The sequence below is a fragment of the Pinus tabuliformis genome, chromosome 7, assembly GCF_031772625.1.
Source record: "Pinus tabuliformis cultivar Carrire ecotype Pingquan chromosome 7, CPIR1, whole genome shotgun sequence".
Taxonomy (NCBI): Eukaryota; Viridiplantae; Streptophyta; class Pinopsida; order Pinales; family Pinaceae; genus Pinus; species Pinus tabuliformis.
In genome coordinates, this window is record NC_142293.1 from 515,699,592 (window position 1) to 515,723,176 (window position 23,585).

The following is a 23,585-nucleotide window of genomic DNA, read 5'->3' on the forward strand; positions in this document are numbered from 1 at the left end:
TATGGATTATTGTACTCTCTCTTTGCTAAAACATTCAAGGACAATATAATAAGAAGAATATTTTTGAAAGGTTTCCCCCTTGTGGGGTTTTTCCCTGGACTCCGACCAATCATGGTGTCTCTATGTCTAAATTCTTTTCTTATATGTTTCCTTTAAGTTCCATTGCATTGATGATGACATTGTTCTTTCTATATAATTGCATATGTTGTTGAATAATGTTGTAAAAATGAATAATGTTATGATGTTGTGGTGTGAATCTAATATGTAAATGAAGAAATGCAATTATCTAAAGTAAATAAAAATATAGCCCTAAGAAAAATTAACATGGAATCAAAGTTGGGTTGAAGATCACCCCTATGAAGGCACCTTTGTTGGAAGCAAGAGAAGATGATGGAGACCTAAAAGAATGCTAGGGTTTGAAGGAAATCCTAAGCAATTTGACTATTAGGGTTTAAGGGATATTATGAGGTTAGGGTTTGGAAGAAACCTTGGATTATGACAAATATTTGAGACATGCAATATAGAAACCCTAACATGATCAGTGTGAAGATGTTCTAGCACTTGTGACATGTTTGATGTAGACCTAAATGGGATAGTCTCAATTAGGCTTGATTGCCAATGAAGTTCACCTCTCATTGAAGATAAATACTTTTTTTATTATTTATGCTACTTCTTTATGTCTTTACTCTTGTTTAGGTTTATTGATTGATCATTGATTATACTTCTTACATGTATATTTGAGTATTTGGATACTTCTAACCTCCTAATGAGATGTGATAAGTGGATCCTTATTAAGGATCATTCGAGGTGTAGGAAAAGATAGCTAGTGTAGGAAGAGAAGAGCTACAGTTGCCCATGACAAGTTATACAAAGTGCAAAGGTATCTAAATGTTATAAGGTATGTATAATATATTGTTTCAGTCGCAATATTGGATACCAAGGTAAGCCCTAAGGTATGATCGAAATATCACCTTCATAAATAACTCATGCATATGAAAGAAAATATGATCTATAGTACATGTGATATATTGGTGTACTTGATGTTTGACAAGTATTTCACATGTTAGACACAATGGATTTCCTGAAGTATGCTAGATACATTGATTTTGATATATTGTGACTTGATTATATTATTAACTACTTGTGATAAGCATGGTAACTTTGGTGATAAAAGTGTAACAATAAGATTGATGCTCAGAATCTCCTTCTTGACCTTGGCTTAGTAATTTTGACAATATGGTAAAATTGAATATCCTAACCTGATGGTTGAATAATGTGACTATGATCCTTGGGGTATGAGGGTACACTGTTAGCTTCCCTAATTATATGAGACTAACCCTTGATGAAAGTTTGATACCATGTTCATATGTAGCTAATGCTAATATGTTATGAATATGATAATAATATAATATAATCTGATTTAATGATCTAACATTTTTGCTGATGCATGACAATATTATGATAGACAAGTTGATGTTTTGAATGATGATGATTGAAGTGGCTTCCCATTTAGAGGGAGAATTTTTTCATGAGACTTTAACACCTATTATTATTTGAAAAGAAGATACTTGAATGTTGGAGGAAGTATTCTAGACATTAATAAACATCTATTGTTGTCAAAAACGGTTTTTGGTAGGTTCTAAATTTGGCAGAGAAGGGTTCTCCTAGTCTAAGCCCCAACCGCATAGAAGAAGAATTAACGATGTGGTGTAAGCATCCCAATCACACAGAAGAATGCCTATGGGTGGGGTTGTGCCTATAGGACACAAAAACTGAAGCCTTATGCATGAGATCAAGAGTGCACTAGGAGTATGATAGTCCACAAATATGGAGCAGACATATGAGTAGGGAAGTTTGAATGTTTGACTTACTATGGAAACTATGAGTGTGTTGACTAAAATTGTGTTTGTAGGGGACTGGAATTTGCATTTCAGTATGTTATTTTGATTTGATCATTGAAGTTAGTATATGTAAGTATTTGATAACAGTTGCAAGGATTTGACAAGATTTGGCTTATTGGTTTAATATAGATGAGAAATACTGTAATTTTGACATGATGCTTAACAATTCATAAATATGTTTTGTCTTATGGATTGATTGAAGTCACAGTGATAATGAATTAAGGTTTTGATCAGATTTGGTTCTTGATAATGGTAATTTTCTTTGATGTGAAATAACAGTGCTATGTAGACATAATTGACTATATATTGGCATCATTGGCATTTGGCACATTGGTTGAAGAGTAAACGGTTATGATTCAGTATGTAGTGATATCACTATGAATGGATATAAATTATACTTGGTGTATGCATTCACATCTAGGGACATAAATGATAATCATAAGGTTGACTTGGTGAGCTCTGGATTGATATTATAAATAACAATTGTTGACATGTCAAATAGATAAGGTTGTAACCTGGTACTTGGATGTGAGCTCTACTTGGGGACTTGGATTAAAAAGTTTAATAGTGATATTGACAGGAACTTTCATAGCTTTGATATTTGTTCTGGTTTGACAAGTAGACTTGGTTGATTTGATTGCACAATATTGATATGTTTGAGGGTGAGCATATTGGTTTGTTCAAGTTATATGTTTGCAGAAATCATTGTATGAAGCAAGCTTCCCAAGTCAAAGTGGTGCAAGGTATGCCTTTGATTTTGGTTTTATATGTTGATGATCTATTCTTGATAGGTAACAAGCCTCTGATGATCAAAGGAAATGGGAATAACTTTGCATGATGAAGTTTGAAAAGAGAAATATATCATGAAGCTATTAGAGAAAATTTGGAAAGTGGGAATGCAAATCCTTCGGCACCCATATAGAATTACGTTATGTAGAGTTATTACTAAACTTGTCTTTGCAACTGACAGTTGATTGAAGCATTGATGTTCTATCTAGATATTTGTTTTGCAAATAACATCTTAAGTCGATTAATGATTGATCTGCTTCATACACATTGGGTTTCCACCAAGCACCCTTTAATATATTTGCATGGGACGATCAATTTTTGGTTTGAGATATTATTCCAATGATAGATGACTACATGGATATATTGATTCTTTTGGGATCATTATTGATGAGATGAGCACATTTGGGTGTTGCTTTAGTATGAGATATGCCATGATGTTTTGGATGAGAAGTCTGTAGCTTTAAGCACGACCGAGTTTGAGTACGATGTTGCTAGCATGGTTAGCTGTGAGGCAGGTTGAAGAAACTCTTTGGAAAACTATTTTGAATAGGTTATGGATGTGAGAGTGCTACATTGAAATAATAAAGAGTGGGATCCAATGGTATAGAATCTCATATATAGCTAATATTGAGGCATCTTCATATATTGAGTCAGTTCTACTGTGCGAGGCAAGCTTAGGCTTGTGGTTAATACCTCCATGAGAGGGAGGATGAATAAGGTATTATTTTATGTCATAAATTTGTTATAGTATAATATTTTATTTGATGTCTTGCATGAACAAGAAAGCAAAGGACTGCTACTATGGGTAATGTATGAGGCATTATGATTTAAATTTTCACTAAGAAAGTAACGAAATTGAGCACCTTGATAATTTTATGATCTACAGTGTTGTCGCTCCCAGACATGGCCTCAGATTGATTAGAAGACCCGTGCCTGGCAACATCTAAATTTGGAGTGCCTCAAATGATTCACAGTAAAGGTAGACCTCACTTATATTCTATATGTATATATACTGGGTTGGTTCGTTCCTATAAAGGAGTAAAACATGGATTTATTTGTACTTCTTCCCATATACAAATCTAAGAAATATGTATAAAATAGTGGAGGCCGAGTAGTCCAAGGACTTATAGTTTAATAGACTTTTGCAGAGAAATGATAGAGGATGAGGAGGAGGAGTAACTCATCATATGGAGCTTACAACATCAAGAATTCTATGCATAACACATAGAGCTTGCAACTTTAAGAATTCCTATACTTATCTGAGTTAGAAGTAGATATAATGGGAAGAAGAGAGGCTGTGTGCTATGATTCATGAAGAGAAATTGTTAAAGATATAATTTCAATAATCCATGCAGACACTAGCATTAACAATGTTGATACAAATGAATTTGCAAGGAACTTATAGGCACATGCATAACATATTGATACCAACGAATATGTGAGGAAGTATTGAAATATTTCTAACAATATTAATTACATGAATTCAAAGAAGAAACATGAACAAAATCGGTTTTAATAGAGGGAGAACATACTATAATACTTGGAGGGGGAAACACCACCATTTCTATTCATATTATGGAAAATCTGTATTGTAAAGCCATACCGAATGAAAATAACATATAGTGTCCTTTAGAATTTTTGAACCTTTTCTAAGTCTTGATTTTCCCTATTTATCTATATAGGGGACAAAGAACATTCATTACAACAAAATATCTCTAGTCTAGACTCAATTGTTAGGTCGACTAACTGTCTTAGTCATAAATGGCTTTGTGGCCCAAAATATTACAGAATTAAATGCCTCAGGAAAGGAGGCACATGACAGTACAACAATAAATAACCATAAGGTGAAAAATATATAAATATATCCTTGCCCATCCTATGATCATCTTTGCTGTAGGAGCTGTTTTACTTAAGGCATGGCTTCCTACATTGCTTCACCAAACTATGTCTTTCTGCCTTTATTTCCTTCGGCGTTGGCTTCCGAATTTGTGTCATTGTAGGCTTCTTTTGGATCATCCCATCCCGTGCTTTGAATGCACCATATGTTTTTCTTAAAACCATAGTTGCCGACCCATCACACCCTTTAAATCCCTGTCCTGCACTATCGGCACCTTGATGTACCGGGTGAGTCTCTCTTGATGGCAATATGGGGGAACTTCCTAATTTTGGCCTCTATTTGTACAAAATGTTGTGAAACAAGCGTAACCCAACCTCCCTTAGCCCTTTTCACTTTAGATCCCCTTTTGTAACGTTCTCCATATGACCAGAGCCTGGAACCAAGGGCTTAGCCCTTCGGGCGCTAAGGTTTTCCACTTTTGCTATGGGGGGCGTTTTCATTTATAATACCATAAATGCCTTTGATAACTCTTTATACCACATTGGCTGATATCCTAGATGCGAAATGTTTATAGACCATGCCATAATAACTTATCACATCCCAAGACCTTTTTCCTTATTGCAATGATAATCACAGGCTGGGAGGGATATCAACGGAGAATGAACTTTCACTTTGCGCGATCGCTGATAGCCGATATTGGGGTAATTTCATCACTGTTGTGTGTCACCCTATGAGTGGTGACACGTGTTCTCCTGGAAGTGGCCCCATAGGACCCTTGAAAATGCTGAAACTAACTGTCACGTGTCCTCCATACTACCATGTCATTGATGACGTCAACTTCCATGTCAGTCATCAGGACCAATCACCTTGTGCCATGTGGCCCCCAAGAAGAGAGAGAAAATGGCCTGCCTAACCCTATTTTTTGCATGGGTTTCCTTTGTAAAATGATTTTGGCCTCCCTTGTTCCGGGTACTATGCAATGGAGAGGTTCCGATTTGGATTTAAGTGCTCCTATGGCCTAGAAGATGGTTTCAAATTCAATTCTCTTGGGAAACCTTGACCACCTAAAACACCCAATGCAGTGAGTGACAACATACAGAATGCAGGGCTGATCGAGGATACTTAACTAACTTTTCCCCCTTGTCTAAGCTCCTAGGGTGTGGAATTGAGATGGAGGGATCCTAGGGTTGAGGGATCTTTGGACAATAGGATATCACACCTATCTGTTAACCATAGGGTGGAAGATGTTGCTCCCCTATATTGGTCTATGCAAATGATACCCTAATTGGCATCATGCACACAAGTCGAGCTTGTTGGGATGGTCACTCCCCATCTTGCCAACAGGTTGAGAGAGAGCTTGGGGGTGTTTTATCCTTACCTTTGGTAAGTAGGGTATCTCACCCAATTTGGTTATGATGCAGGTGTTCTACCACATGACTCTTGAGGGTCACTATTGGGAATATTAGTGGGAAATAAGATGGATGAGATATTGATTAACATAGGGTGGAGGACATTTGCTACCCTATGCGATGAGTCTTATTGCTCGACATAGGGTGGAAGATATGTTCTACCCTATGAGATGACTTGGGGTGAGAGTGTCCCATAGGACCTTCCTCATTGTCATTGGATTCCGACTTGAGACCAAGCTCCCCGATGTGGTGTCAGGTTGAGATGTGCTCCTTGATGTCAATATGGATTGATGTAAGCTCTTCGATGTTGTTGATGTGAAATGAGGGTGGTGTCTTAAGCTCCCATTCAATGTTAAATTCTTCTTCTTTTAGATTCGAGAGTGTTCAACATATGAGAAAATATAAGCATGGATAAGCATAGATGAGATGATATAAGCAATGATGCAATTTGATGACGAGGTACTTGAGATAAGATATGATTTAATGACATGATACTTGCGATGATTACATGATGTAGTTGGAATTCTTCCCTAGATGAGAGGGAGTGTTAATTTGGTAGCTCAGTGACAAATTCCCATCATGGCACTAGATTCCTCTTTTTGAGAGGACCAATTTTGACTTTTGAAGCACTTGCTTTGGACAAGGGAAAGTGTATTTTCGAATTAAAGTCCACATGTGCACAAAATGACAGGTTGACCCAAAAGAGAAACTGGAGACCCTCAGATGGCTATAAATACAAGTTAAGTGAGCCTCATTTGGACAATATCATGATCATTCTTATTTATTTGGTTTGGCTTGCACAGGTCTCAAGTGGTTCATGGAGATTGGTTTGTATAGGTTTGAAATTGCAAGGTCTGAAGCTCCCACGTGAGATCTAGGGTTTTGGTTTCTAGTTGTAGGGATGACACATACATTTTTTGGTTGCAACCGCAAGCATGTAGGCTCATGAGTGTGGTTGGAGGGTTTCATTGGCAAGTATTGGCGTTATGATACAGATTTGGCTCTATGACATAGGTGTTGTCCTTGATGGCAACTCACACAGATGACAGATCACAGTTCAGGCTCACAGAATGAAGAAAGAGAGGTATACGTAGGTTCCCAATTGACCAAGACACATGTACATGTGGGTTCGCAGACCAAAAGGCGCGTATAACGTACACACACACTTTCACGGAAGGAAAGGCACATACATGTTGGAAAACTTAGTTTTGGTCTGTGGTATTTGGTCCATGGTATTGGTCCAAGATATCTTATTCGAAGTGTTAACCCTAGGTATTTAGTCTAAGGTATTGATTCTAAGTGGTTTTGGATCATGGTATTGAGTAAGGCCTAAGAATCTAAAATGAGGGGAAGATCAGTAGGCAAAGGAACTCAAGCATTGAATATCTAATGAAGAGTAAGATCTAGAATACAGGTCATTGGGTTATGGTACACAATTGGATTTGAATCAAGGATGAACCTGAGCGCTTGATGAAGGATAAGTTCTATTGATGGGTCAAGATCTTAAGGCTTGAAGAGAAGTATCTTTGTGTGGTTTGATATTTTATCAGAATAACTGGCGCATGTTGTAATATGTAAATATGATGATCTGGGTATAACTGATGTCTGGAATTGTTAAATCATCATTTATAGATCTGTACGTAGGTTCACTTTAGCAAAGGCATGTATACACGTTGGTTTTGCATAAAAAAACAACGTATATGAATATTCGCCTTGAGATAATGGCGTATCTACGCAGGTTCGACACATTGGAGTAGTGTATATCTTAGAATAAAATATGCTTTAGCTACTTCTGTTTGATGTTGCAGTGTTCTGGGTTCTGGCTTGGGTTCTGGTTACTGGTACTGTATTATGGTTACAGTATCTGAGAAATGATTGATTGATTCAGTTTTGGTTGGTGCAAAGGAGATTGGTTGATGCAGATATAATTGATGGTTGATTGATGTTATTGATGGATCCAGTCTGAAAATTTATGAAACGTGGTCCTTGGAAGAAAAGAGAAGGTTGTAGCCTTCTGTAGGCCAACACCTACGCACTAGTAAACACATCAGCTAGTACAAGAGTGAGGGGGTTGTAGCTCCTTTCCAGGAGAAGCTGGAGAATGTGAGAAGGTTGTAGCCTTCTATAGGTAGAAGCCTGCGTACTGGTATAAGACTGCACTAGTACAAAAATTGTAAAAAGAAGTTTCTTATTAAAAGAAGATAGAGACGATTGCAGCAGGTGGTTTTCACCCACATTGGGTTTCCACCTTATATATTGTGTTCATGTGTGTGATTGTCTGTTCTGTTTTCACTGCACCTGGTTATTGTTTATATGGTCATGATGTATAGATTAAAGATCAACATATGATGAATTAACTAAGTTATAAGTTTGAAGGGTATATGTTAGTTGCCTTAAATACAGTTGCATATACACGCAAGTTTGATTAAATGAAGTAGCGTATATAAATCTAAAATGAAATATTATTGACTTGCTAATACTGATTCACCCCCCCCTTCTCAGTATTATTTCCAACAATTGGTATTAGAGCAGGTCCTTCAGAAGAAGCTTGATCACTTGAAGGAAGATCTATCATCATGAGTAACTACGAAAGAGAGGGATCCATTAGACCACCAATATTTGATGGGAGAAACTTCGTTTATTGGAAGTTAAGAACTACATCCTATCTTCAATCTCTTGGAACAGATGTCTGGGAAATCGTAAAAGGAGAATATACATTTCCATCAGCAATTCCTACAGATACGACAGGTAAAAAGCAATATGAAACCAATGCCAAGGCTGTCAATACATTATTGGGGAGTCTGTCACAATCAGAATTTGTCAAAGTTATGCAGCTCAAAACTGCCAAAGAAATATGGGACAAGATCGTTCTAAGCTATGAAGGAGACAATCAAGTAAAACGTGCAAAACTATAATCTCTCAGAATTCAATATGAAACTCTCAAAATGCACAATGATGAAAGTATAGCTAATTACTTCTAATGTATAGATGAGATTGTTAATTTCATGAATAACTTGGGTGAAGAGATAAAAGGAGTTACTTTAGTTGAAAAGGTTTTAAGATCCTTCTCTACTAAGTTTGAATCAAAAGTTTCTGCCATAGAAGAAAAACAGGATCTTCAGAGTATCACTATGACACAGCTGGACGGAATCTTAACTGCTTTCGAAATGAGAAAAGGAGGTCCAGCAGACATGAGAGAAGCCACATTCAAAGCTTCAGGAAGAGAAGAACTCAATGAATCAGGACGTATTTCAGAAGAAGAGGAAGAAGCAAACTTTGTCAAAAACCTTCAACGGGATTCTGGAAGATTCAGAGGTAAACTACCTTTCAAATGTTTTGCTAGTGGAAGAGTCAGTCACTATGCTGCCAAATGTCTACATAAAGACGATAAAGATAAGGAATCAGCAAAATGGAATAGAAAACAAAGTGTAAGTAAGAAGAGCTACTATATGCATGAAGATAGTGATGGTTTATCAAACAGTGATGAAGATAATAATGACTATAGACTACTGATGACTTTTGAAGATGATGATTTCTTGGATGTTTTAGATGAAGATAATCTTTATGAAGAAATATCTAAACTCAAAATCTGTTAAGAAGAAAAGAGTATGATTATAGATACTCTGACATTCCAACTTGCTGAAAGAGAAAAACACAATGAAAAACTAGAATGTGAAATTGTGGGTCTAAGAAAAGATATTGAGAAAACAAAAGCTCTCAATCTCAGATTTGCTAAATGATTAGAAACTTTAGATGAAATTATCAAAGTGCAGCATTCTCCTCTAATAAATATATGTCTTGGATATACTGAAGAAGCATCTCAAGCACATACGACGTCAACCTCCACTAAAAACTATCTTGACGCAGCAAAGAGTAGTGAACATTTTGACAATCGTCAACAAAGGCATAAAGCAGTTCACCAAGTAAATCGGGTTCAATCTACTTCAAGGATGAATAGTTGTTACAACCAACCTAAGGTAAATCATACTCAATTTGCTTCAAGAATGAATCACCAGGTCAGTAAATTTGATAATTGCAGGAACTTCTTTAATGGCCAACGTTTTTCATGTCATAACTTTGGACACAAAGCTGCTCAATGTGTTGCCTACAAGACCATCATGACTTGAGAAGCACAAAATCAAAGGAATGTGACAGGGATCATGAAAAGGACCTACAATAACTTTTTGCTTCTTGAAAATGAAATAGAATGCTTTATCTGTAACAACTTCGGTCATGAAGATTTTGAATGCAGGAGTAAATTTCGGGAAACATCTCAGAAGGAGAAAAAATCATTAAGTCCCACAATATGGAGAAAGAAAGAACCACAAACATAAAGATGTGGTATAGCACTGTATGCAAAAGGATAAGAAAATCAGTGGTACATCGACAGTGGATGCTCGAAACACATGATAGGTGATAAAGAAAAACTTCAGTCATATAATGCCTTAGAAAAGGAAAAGAAGGTCTCATTTGGAAATGACACTCCTGCTATCATAAAAGGTAAAGGTTCTGTTCTCTTAAAAGAAAAGGTTAAAGCTGGGAATGTTATGTATGTTGATGATCTAAATCATAACCTATTGAGTGTCAGTCAAATGTGTGATCAAGGAAATGATGTAGTATTTCGATCAAATGGATGTGTTGTTCGTGAGCTTGATACAGGAGAAACCGTGATCAAAGGCATAAGAACTCCAAACAACTTATACATACTCAAGGGAGGAAAACAACAATGCTATCTAAGCAAAAATGATGAACACTGGCTATGGCACAAAAGAATGGGGCATCTAAGCTTCCCACAAATAAGGAAAGCATGCAAATTCCAGGTTGTTCGTGATCTTCCTGATATCAACATTCCAGAAAATACAATTTTCGAATCATGTCAATTTGGTAAGCAAACTAGAGCACATTTCCCTGAGAAGGAAGGATCAGCTAGTAAGCCTCTTGAACTTGTTCATACTGATTTATGTGGTCCATCAAGGAAAAATTCACCTCGTGGAGAAGAATACTTTATATTGTTCATTGACGATTTTTCTAGAATGTGTTGGATAGGACTTCTAAAGCATACATATGAAGCATTTGAAAAGTTCAAAGCCTTCAAAGCTTTGATTGAAAATGAATCAGATCGCAAAATCAAATGCCTCAGATTTGATTGAGGAGGGGAATTTACCTCGGATGAATTCTTCGACTTTTGGGAAGAACATGGAATAAAAAGAGAATTCTCCACCACAAGGACTCCTCAGCAAAATGGAGTGGTAGAAAGGATGAACAGAACTGTTCAAAAAATGGCTCGCGCCATTCTAAATGAGTCTGGAACTCCTGCAACCTTCTGGGGTGAAGCTGCATTTGCTGTCGTCACTATCCTCAACAAAGCAAATGTTTAGGTAAACAACACTCAAACTCCACATGAACTTTGGTATAGTAAGACTCCTACTGTAAAATACTTCAAATTTTTTGGAAGCAAATGTTACATCAAAAGGACTGATGAAAAACTTGGCAAGTTTGAACCTAGAGCAGATGAAGGCATTCTCCTTGGTTACTCTTCCCGAAGTAAAGGCTATAAGCGTTATAATAAAATACTTGGGAAAATTATTGAAAGTATTGATGTTGTGGTTGATGAAGCAGGCAAAAATCCAAAGTAGGTAAAAACTGAAGAGTGTGAAGAAGATGAGGATTATCCTTCCACATCAAATTAGATTAATTCTGAAGAAGAAGAAACCAGTGAAGCACCAGAAGAATAGATAACGACAGAATAAATGACTCCATCCAGATATGTTCAGAAAAATCATCCAGAGACTCAAATTTTGGGACAGAAAGAGGCAGGTGTGCAGACAAGAAGAACTATTACAGAAGCTTCAAGCTATCTAGCATTTCCTTCCTCCATCGAACCTAAAAATGTAAATGAAGCATGCAAAGATCAATGTTGGGTCAAGGCCATGAATGAAGAACTTGAGCAAATTGAAAAGTATAATACTTGGGAATTAGTTCCTAGACCTCATGATAAGAATATCATAGGAACCAAATGGATATTTAAAAACAAGCTGAATGAAAATGGTGAAGTTATCAAAAACAAGGCCAGACTTGTTTGTAAAATATATGCTCAACAAGAAGGTATAGATCTTGAAGAAACTTTTGCACCTGTTGCTAGAATTGAAGCCATAAGAATGTTCCTTGCTCTTTCTAGCTTTCAGAAATTCAAAGTATACCAAATGGTTGTAAAATCTGCATTTCTTAATGGAGACTTAGAAGAAGTATATATTGAGCAACCATATGGATTCATCCTTGGAAATGATCCAAAACTTGTATGCCGACTCAGAAAGGCTCTCTATGGTCTAAAACAAGCTACAAGGGCCTAGAATTACCGTCTTGACAAATACCTCCATCAACAAGTTTTTTCAAAAGGATCAACTGATAACAATCTATATACAAAGATTGATAATGATAAATTGCTAATACTTGTAGTATATGTTGATGATATCATTTTTGGTAGCAATGAAGAAGCCATGAGTCAAAAATTTTCTTTGGTAATGCAGCAAGAATTTGAAATGTCCCTGCTTGGTGAGCTCACATGTTTTCTCGGCCTACAAGTTCAACAAAATAAAGATGGTATTTTTCTATCACAAACCAAGTATCTCAAGAAGATCTTTAAAAAATATGGCATGGAAGATTCTAAACCAGTATGTACCCCCATGGTAACAGGATGCAGTCTTAGCTCAAATGATGAATCAACAGTAGTACATCAACCAACCTACAGATCCATGATTGGAAGTTTTCTTTATTTAACAGGTACCCAACTAGACATCATGCATGTAGTGGGAATAGTTGGAAGATTCCAAGAAAATCCAAAGGAATCACACCTTCAGGCAGTCAAAAGGATCTTCAAATATCTTCAAGGAACTCAGAATTTTGGTTTATGGTATCCTAGGGATACAAATCTTACACTTCATGCATATAAAAATGCAGATTGGGCAGGAAGCGTGGATGACAGAAAAAGCACTAATGGTGGTGTGTTCTATATGGGTTCCAGATTAGTGTCTTGGTTTAGCAAGAAACAAAGTTCAATTGCATTATCTACAGCTGAAGCAGAATATGTGGCTGCTGCATCTTGCTGCACACAACTCCTTTGGATGATGCAAACATTGCAAGACATTCAGATCACATGTACTCCACCCATATCCATTCTATGTGATAATACAAGTGCAATCAGTATTTCAAAGAATCCAGTCATGCATTCCAAGACCGAGCACATAGCCATCAAATATCATTTTCTACGTGAACAAGTGCTTGAACAAAAGGTCAAATTAGAGTATGTTACCTCCAAAGAATAGGTTGCTGATATATTCACCAAATCACTGCCCAAAGAGACATTTGAATGTCTCAGATAGAAGCTGGGAGTAGTTGATGCATCATCTTGTTGTTAAAAATTATCTATTTCAGAGAAAAGTGGTTGTACGTGAGTTTCATGAAGCGTATCTGCGTACATACGCTGGTTGTTGTGGATACAGTCGCGTATATGTTGGTTTGAAGAAAAACAGTGGATGAAAGGAGTCTGATATGGGTCTGACAGTGATCATCTGGCATAGGTTTAGGGGGAGCATATACTTATAATAATGCATTGTTGGCATTATCTTAGAAGATCTTGGTACAAATTCATAGTTGTTTTTTATTCAGGTGGAACAGGTTCAGGGGGAGATCATGGTTGCTGGTCTGGATGGTGATTGACAGATGCTACTAATGATAGTTACTGATAACTATCATAGTCTTGTTTTAAGATATTTGGTCTCTATGTCATGTATATCTTTTATTGTCAAGGTCATGAAACGACCTATTTTGTTTCCCCACTATGCATGGGATGGATGATGTAATGTTCTTGTTCTGACATGTATAATAATTTGGTATATACCCACTTGGTTGGGTGGATGAGTCAAACTTGGTATATCCCCACTTGGTTGGGAGATGGATGTATGTATGAGTCATTAGTGATAGGAAGGTCCTTTATGATGTATGTATAGAGTCATCTTTTTGCAGACCTTGCTTATATTCAGGGGGAGCATGGACAACACACTTCAACATATCAGAGAATTCAGCATGTACTCAGGGGGAGCATAACCCTTTTCCCTTGATGAAAATGGGGGAGAGTGACTTAGGGTTGCCATCAAGTCCAAAGGTGGAGATTGTTGGCATTATGATACAGATTTGGCTCTATGACACAGGTGTTGTTTGTTATGGCAACTCACACAGATGACAAATCATAGTTTAGGCTCACAGAATGAAGAAAGAGAGGTATACGCAGGTTCCCCATTGACCAAGCCATGTGTACATGCGGGTTCGCAGACCAAAAGGTGCGTATAGTGTACACACGCACTTTCACGGAAGGAAAGACGCGTACATGTTGGAAAACTTAGTTTTGGTCTGTGGTATTTGGTCCATGGTATTTTGATCCATGGTATTGGTCCAAGGTATCTTGTCCAAAGTGTTGACCCCAGGTACTTAGTCCAAGGTATTGATTCTAAGTGGTTTTGAACCATGGTAATGAGTAAGGGCTAAGACTATAAAAGGAGGAGAAGATCATTAGGCAAAGGCACTCAAGCATTGAATATCTAATGAAGAGAAAGATCTGGAATACAGGTCATTGGGTTATGGTGCATAGCTGGATCTGAATCAAGGATGAACCTGAGCGCTTGATGAAGGATACGTTCTATTGATGGGTGAAGATCTTAAGGCTTGAAGAGAAGTATCTTTGTGTGGTTTTGATCTTTTATCTAAATAACTGGCACATGTTGTAATCTATAAATATGATGATATGGGTATAACTAACATCTGGAATTTTTAAATCATCATTTATAGATCTGTACGCAGGTTCACTTTAGCAAAGGTGCGTATACACACTGGTTCTGCATATCAAAATAGCGTATACGCAGGTTTGCCTTGAGATAATGGTGTATCTATGCAAGTTTGACACATTGAAGTAGCGTATACCTAATAAAATATGCTTTAGCTACTTCTGTTTGTTGTTGCAGTGTTCTGGGTTCTGGCTTGGGTTTTGGTTACTGTTACTATATTCTGGTTACAACATTTGTTAGAAAATTATATATTACGGAGCAATGGAACACATAAAATATTGTAGAAATATAAACACATAAAACGCATAAAACAAGAGAGACACAGATATACGTGGTTCACCCAGTTTGGGCTACATCCACAGAGAAACAACCAGTCCTTCTTTTATTATATTATCCAACAAACTGAAGAGATAAAACCTACAACAGATCCGTTGTAACACCCTCTTCGCTCTCAATCTCCTCTCTCTTCCTCACTCAGAACACCAATCTACATAGATGCAATACAATTCCCTCATATATAGTGAGGGGTTTCCTTCTAGGGAAAAAAAACCTAAACTAAACATAACTTCCACCTTCAGATCATCTACCTAATGAACGGCCTAGATTGACTAGAAATTACTAGACTTTTATAAGGCAATTTTACATCTATTTTTAGCCTCGGGGGCATTGCTGTCGAACCCTCGCCGGAGGACTGCTGGCCCCCCCCCGGACCCCAGCGGGGGGGACAAGTCCCCTCCGCACCCCCCGTGTGGAGGGGTGTACAGTCTTCTTGGGGTATACATCTGTCTGAGACCTTTGAATACAGAAGATAATCAGGCTCCACACCCAACAATCCCCCACTTGGAGACTGATTATAGCAACTCCACCGCTGCTTCATTTGCTATACAATGATTCAACTTTGGACCTGGATATTTCTCATCTTCTTCATCATACTTGAAGACCAATTGAAACTAAGTAGATTCTCAATTTCTCCCTGGTTACAACTTTTGTTAACATATCTGCAGGATTCTGGCTAGTGTGTATCTTTTCCAGCATCAACTTTCCATCTTCCAATGCTGACCATATGAAATGGTACTTGAGCTATATATGTTTAGTCTTGGAATGAAATGCAGAGTTATTTGCAAGATGTATGGCACTCTGGCTGTCACTGTATAACCTGCCCAACTCCTACTTCTTACCCAATTCATCCAGAAACCTTTGTAACCAAATCATTTCTTTACTAGCCTCTGTAGTAGCAACATACTCTGCTTCTGTTGTTGAAAGTGCAACAACACTTTGGATTTTTGAAATCCAACTGATAGCTGTTCCACCTATAGTAAATACATATCCTGTAGTGCTCCTCCTGTTATCTCTGTCACCTACCATATTTGCATCAACATATCCCTGTAGAGAAATGTTTGAACCACCAAAGCATAATGCTTGATTTGTGGTACCTCTCAAATACCCGAGAATCCACTTCACTACCATCCAATGTTCTTTTCCTAGATTGTTCATGTACCTGCTTACAACTCCCACTGCATGTGCAATATCAGGCCTTGTGCAGACCATTTCATACATTAAGCTTCCAACTGTTGACGCATATGGAACTTTAGACATATGAGCCATTTCTTCCTAAGCCTTGGGACACATCTCCTTACTTAATTTGAAATGGCTAGCCAAAGGTAAAATAACTGGTTTTGCATTCTGCATATTAAACCTTTCAACACCTTTTCTATGTACTCACTTTGAGACAATGTTAATTTGCGATTTTTCTTGTCTCTAGTTATTCTCATACCAAGGATTTGTTTTGCAACACCAAAATCCTTCATTGCAAATGAGTTTGCCAATTTCCTTTTGAGTACATTTATTTCCTGCATGTATAACATGCAACAAGCATGTCATCTACATACAATAACAATATAATATAGCTGCCATCATTTTTCCTTTTGAGGTAAACACAATGATCAGAGTGCATCTAGTATAACCTTGTTCAGATATAAACCTGTCAAATTTTAGATATCACCGACTTGGAACCTGCTTTAAGCCATACAAGCTCTTCTTCAACCTGCACACTAGTTTCTCCTTCCCTTTTACCTCATATCCTTGTGGCTGCACCATGGAGAAAGGCTGTCTTTACATCTAACTGCTCAATATGCAAATCTTCAACTGCTACTAGACTTAAAATAGTTCTGTCTGAAGTAATTTTAACAACAGGAGAAAATATTTCATCAAAATAAATACCTTTCTTTTGTGCAAACCCCTTCACCACAAGTCTAGCTTTGTACCTCTATTCTCCTCCATCTTCTTCCTTTAGCCTGTAAACCCATTTATTTTGCAATGATGTTTTACCTGCAGGCAGCCTGACTAAGTCCCAAGTATGGTTATGTGCTAAGGAGTCCATCTCTTCTTCCATGGCTTGCTCCCGCTTCTTCCTCGTTTCTACCTGCACTGCTTCTTCATAACATTCTGGTTCACCAGAAGCAGTCAACAATACATAATATAATGAAGGAGAGTACCATTCAGGGGGTCTACTTATCCTGGTAGATCTTCTAACACCACTTTCAGGTGTTTGAGGTGCTTGTTGCTGTTGTAGTTGTTGTTCTGGCTGTTGATCATTATGATTTTCAGGCGCCATCAATTTTCCTGTGATATCGTCAAGCACTGTGTATTCTCTATTTTCTTTTTCTTGTTTTCTTTCCTGCAACTGATTCTTATACAAGACCTTTTCATTGAATATTACATCTCTGCTCCTAATGATTTTGTGATTTTGATAATAATATAAGCGATAACCAAAATCATTAACACTATATCCAATAAAGGTACATTTATTTGATTTTGCCTCAAGCTTTGTTCTATTTTCTTTATTAATGTGGACAAAGGCTTCACAACCAAAAGTCTTTAAAAAAGAGTAGTTTACCTTTTTACCTGTCCATGCCTCCTCTGGAATACCACCATCCAAGGAACTTGAAGGCCCTCTGTTTATTAAATAAATAGCAGTATCTACAGCATCTGCCCAAATTGTAAAGGCAATCCTGCATGCAATCTCATGCACCTTGGACGCTCCATGATTGTCCTGTTCATCATTTCTGACACACCATTTTCTTGTGGTGTTCCTGGAACTGTCTTCTCTCTGCAAATTCCATTCTCTGAACAGTCCCTATCAAATTATTTGCTGCAATATTCACCTCCATTGTCTGATCTGAGACACTTCAACCTTTTTCCTGTCTCATTTTCAACTAAAGCTTTCCATTTATTGAAAGTATCAAATACATCAGATTTATTTCGAATACAATAAATCCAGATTTTTCTGGTTGCGTCATCAATAAAAGTAACATAATAACGAGAGCCACCAAGAGATGATACCTGTGCAGGTCCCCATACATCTGTATGCACAAGCTCTAATTTTTCGCTCTTCTTTTCTTCCCAACTCTAAGGAATCTAATTCTCTTCTGTTTTCCATAAACACAATTCTCACATAATTTTAAATCAACATGCTTCAAACTTGGCAACTAATTTCTTGAGTGAAGAATCTGCATCCCCTTCTCACTCATGTGCCCGAGCCTATGATGCCACAATGCCGTATCTTCTCCTGTAGAGGTTAAAGCATTAACAAAATTAGAAATACCATTACATAAATACAATGTAGCAACCTTTTCTCCTTTCTCTATTACCAGGGATCCATTAGTGACCTTCCAGGTTTTATCTGTGAAAGTAGTTACGCAACCTTCACCTCTCAACTGCCCTGTTGAAATCAGATTTTTCTTCAGATCTGGAACATGCCTTACCTCCTTCAATAGCCACTGATTTCCATGTTGTTGTTTTATAAAAATTGTACCCATTCCAATGATTTTACAGGGTTTATCATCACCCAATCAAACCTGTCCAAAATCTCCTTGAACATAATCATGAAAATGTTTCTTAACGGGTGTGGCATGGAATGAGGCCCCTGAATCTACCACCCAGGCATCAATAATATTTTCTAATGAAAGAATCAAATCATATTGCAACGCATCACCTATTACATTCACTTCATGATTAGTTTCTTGCTGCGCGTCTCCTTCTTTTCCTTTCCGAGACTTGTAGTCTTTCTTCAGGTGTCCTTTCTTCCCGCATTTCCAGCACACTATTCCCGATCTGGACTTGGATCTGCCTTTTCTTGACTTACTACGATATCCTGGGCTCTTTCCTCTTTCCATTTTTCTTCCCTAGTCTCTGCAGTCAAAGCATTACCTGATGTCTCACCAGAGCTTTTCTGTCGCATTTCCTCGCTAAGGATTGCACCAACAACATCATCAAACTTTAAAGCACTAAATCTAGAGACAGAGTTACTAATGGCCATAACTAAACCATTCCAACTTTCTCGCAATGAGCACAGAAATAACAGAGCCCTAATTTCATCATCAAAATTTACCCCTACAGAACTTAACTGACTTGTAACTGTATTAAAATCATTTAAATGGTCTGCAACAGATCCACCTTCTGAAATCTTCATATTAAATAAACGCTTCATAAGAAATACCTTATTTGAGGCCGAAGGTTTTTGTTAGATCCCTATAATACTAGTGATTACCCCATTACTATTATAGTTGTATCCCTTATTAATTATTGTTGTGCCCCTATTTGTTATTTTTCGCCCCATAGAAACCCTCTATTGTTATTTTTGTGGCTTTATATTATTATTGTTAGGTCGGCTGGGTTATATTGTGACTCCTTAGACTCCTATATATAGAAAGGAGGTTTTTTCATTTGTATCATCCAAGAATTGTTCATTTATGTAATGTAAACAAGGTTGCCCCCTCGAAGAGGCTGAATTTTAAGGCGTTAATCTATCTTTTCTATCTTTTTCTTGAGCTGGTTTCATAACATTTGGTATCAGAGCTTTGGATTCTAGGGTTTCGCTGCTCCAAACAGGTCATCGTGGAATTTTCACTATAACTTTTTTTTGCGATGTTTCAGAAGCTAAAAAAAAAACCCATTTGAGAAGAAATCATGCTGAATCTCGGATCCAAATTTCCGAGCTTTTGGCACTATATTTGCAGAGATATGATCTGGGGAAGTTGGTCTTTTTGCAGACTCCTGAATTACATTCCAAACAGGTGACCTGGGGAAAATCGTCACAACTTTCTCTCTGAGCATTGGATTGAAATTTCGTAAGAAGGTACAGAAAGAATACGGACTTTAGTTTTCTTGTATATATATTTTTAGAATGAAAGGTCGAAACAGTGACTCGTGGCAGATCATACAAGTTCGCTCTACTGAACTAGTCTATAATTAGGTCACTGTGGGAGATTTGGCATAAATCTTTCTTGGAGAATCCAATTTGGATCAGACTGGTGGCATTGGAAAGAGAACGTAGAGAGCTATTGCAGGTTTCAATTTTAGAACTATATGATTTGAAATTAAAGAGATACATCAGATTCAATATCAAGCTCCTACAAAGTGAAAAAAGGTGTGTAGTTTTTTTAAATTTTTGCATAAGCTTGGTCTGAAAAATTAGTTTGAAGCAATTCAAAGGGCATAGTAAAGCATTATTATCAGTAATTGATGCCTCGAGGGAAGAAAATGTAAACACCTAGTAGGCAGCTTGAAAGCTGTAGCATGACTCATGAAGAAGAGGAAGAAATGCAACATGATATATCAAAATTACGAGACCAAGTGCAACAAGTGTCACTTGCACAAAAAGAAACAAAATCTAAGGTGGATGGTTTAAAGAAAGATGTCAAATCTAATATGGATGGTTTAAAGAAAGGCGTAGAAGCTAAGATGGATTGTTTAAAGAACAACATGGAAGATTTGAAGACAGGCATGGAAGATTTGAAGACAGATTTGACAAAGTTTCTACAAGAAATGCTTACTAATGGTGAATGGGTAGTAAAGGAAACTCATGATGAGAACAAAAGAAATGTTAATCATGATTTCATAGACTCTAATGTTGGATCGAAGACCCACCATATTCCAAAAATCGATATGAGGAAGTTTGATGGCAAGGATCCTGCAACATGGATATTACAGATGGAGCAATTTTTCGATCTCAATAATGTGCAAAACACACAAAAGGTACGTATTGAAACTTTATATTTGGAACCAAATCAGTTTGTATGGTATCAATGGCTTTGCTCTCGTAAACAAATTATCACTTGGGCAATTTTTACGGAAGAATTGACAGCACATTATGAGGATACAAAAAGCAACACTTTTTTTAGCCAATTGATAAGTCTCAAACAAAAGGGTTCAATAATGGAGCACATTGAGGAGTTCCAAAAATTGAACATAAGGGTAAAAAATATTCCAGAGGAGCATAGGATTGATGTGTTCATAGGGACTTTAAAGGATAATATCCAACATGATGTTCGCCTTTGGGAACCTGATTCATTAGAGAAGGCATTCAGGTTAGCAAGAAAAATGGAAAGCAAAATTATGGCAACCAGGAAGCATACCACTCACAACTATAAAGATGGAAGTGTTGTTGCCCCTAGTCTTCCACAACCTATAAGGTTGACACCACAAAAATTGGAAGAAAAAAGAGCAAAAGGGCTTTGTTACAGTTGTGATAGCAAATACACTAAAGGTCATAAGTGTGCTGAGAAGAAATTATTCTACATAGATTGTGAAGAGGAAGAAGAAAAGGAGCAAGAAAGGTCAAAAGAAGAGGATATACTCCAGGAACAAAGCCTAGATAAAGAAGAAATGAATCCGACCATATCTTGTAATGCATTGGCAGGAATTACCACTCCTCAAACCATCAAGATAGAAGGACAAATCAAGAAGAAAAAGGTAATAGTGTTGATTGATTCAGGAAGTACCCACAATTTTATTCATTGTAAGGTAGCAAAAGAATTGAATTGCTTCTTATATCCAGCACCAGAGTGTCAAGTGATGGTTGCAAATGGAGGAACAATAAATTTCTCTGGAAAGTGCCATAATATCAAGCTATCCATGGGAAATATGTATTGACTAGCCCAATGCTTTCCATTCCAATGGGAGGTGTTGATGTTGTACTAGGAGTCCAATGGCTACAATCCTTGGGTACAATATCTTTTAATTTTCAAGAACTTTTTCATGAAATTTTATGCAGAATTTGAATTAAGGGGTATTGCAGGGAAACTGGAAAAGATAATCAGCTCTAACGGTATGACAAAGCTTCTAAAAAAGGAACAAAGAGGTGTAATTGCACAATTATGTTCGCTAGATGTTTCCACATTGGAATCATCTATTTCTCCAGATCTCCAAAAAGTCCTTGGACAATCATTCCAAGGTATTTGAGACTCCCAAAGGTCTCCCACCTATTCGTGATCATGATCATGCTATTCATCTGATTCCAGGAAGTGTTCCTCCAAACATCAGGCCGTACAGATATCCCTATGCCCAAAAGAGTGAAATTGAACGTATGGTTGCAGAAATGCTAGAGGCTGGTATAATTCAACCTAGTCAAAGTTCTTTCTCTGCTCCAGTAGTATTGGTGCACAAGAAGGATGGATCATGGCATGTGTCCAGATTATAGGGAGCTCAACAAGCTCACTATTAAAGATAAGTTTCCCATTCCTGTCATTGATGAATTACTGGATGAATTGCATGGATCAATTTACTTCACCAAGTTGGATCTTCGTTCAGGATATCATCAAATCAGAATGAAGACTGAAGACATTCCGAAAACAACATTTAGAACTCATGAGGGTCATTATGAATTTTTGGTCATGCCTTTTGGCCTTACCAATGCACCTTCAACATTTCAAGGTTTGATGAATTCCATTTTCAAACCATTCCTTAGAAAATTTGTGTTAGTATTTTTTGATGATATACTAATCTACAACAAGTCTTGGAAGGATCATGTTGAACATGTTGACAGGGTGCTACAACTATTGGAGGAGAAACAATTATATGCAAAAAGATCCAAATGTTTCTTTGGAGTACAAGAGGTGGAATATCTGGGTCATATTGTATCTCATGAAGGAGTTAAGGTAGACCCTAGCAAAATTAAAGCCATTAAGGAATGGAAAATCCCCACATCCATAAAGCATCTGCGAGGATTTCTCGGGTTGACAGGGTATTATCGCAAGTTTGTTAAGAATTATGGGAGAATAGCAGCACCTCTAACAACATTATTGAAGAAAGATGCATTTTCATGGACTCCAGAAGCAACAAAGGCCTTCGAACATCTTAAAGAGGCAATGTGCCAAGCACCGGTCTTAGCTACACCGGACTTCACAAAAACCTTTATTGTGGAATGTGATGCTTCAGGAAATGGAATTGGTGTTGTTTTAATGCAAGATGAAAGACCCATTGCTTTTGAAAGTCGTCCAATCAAGGGAAAGTTTTTACACAAAGCTATTTATGAGAAGGAAATGTTGGCAATACTCCATGCACTTAAGAAATGGCGACCCTACCTAATGGGAAGACACTTCAAGGTAAAAACGGATCATGATAGCCTTAAATACTTTTTAGAACAAAGATTATCCTCTGAAGAGCAACAAAAGTGGGTCACAAAGATGTTGGGTTATGACTTTGAAATCATCTACAAAAAAGGGAAGCAAAATGTGGTGGCAGATGCACTCTCAAGAAAGGATGAGGATGTGGAAGCATTGTTGTGTGCCATTTCTATTATCCAACCAGATTGGATAAACGAAGCAAGGGAGGAATGGAAGAATGATGAAGAAGTGTGGGCACTTATTCGAAAGTTACAACAAGATTCCAGTACATCTGATACATTTAGCTGGCAAAATGATTCGTTATGGTACAAAGATCGCTTATACCTCTGTAAGAATTCCCAACTCAAACAAAAGATTCTTATGGAATTGCACACTTCTCCCTTAGGAGGGCACTCAGGATTTTTAAA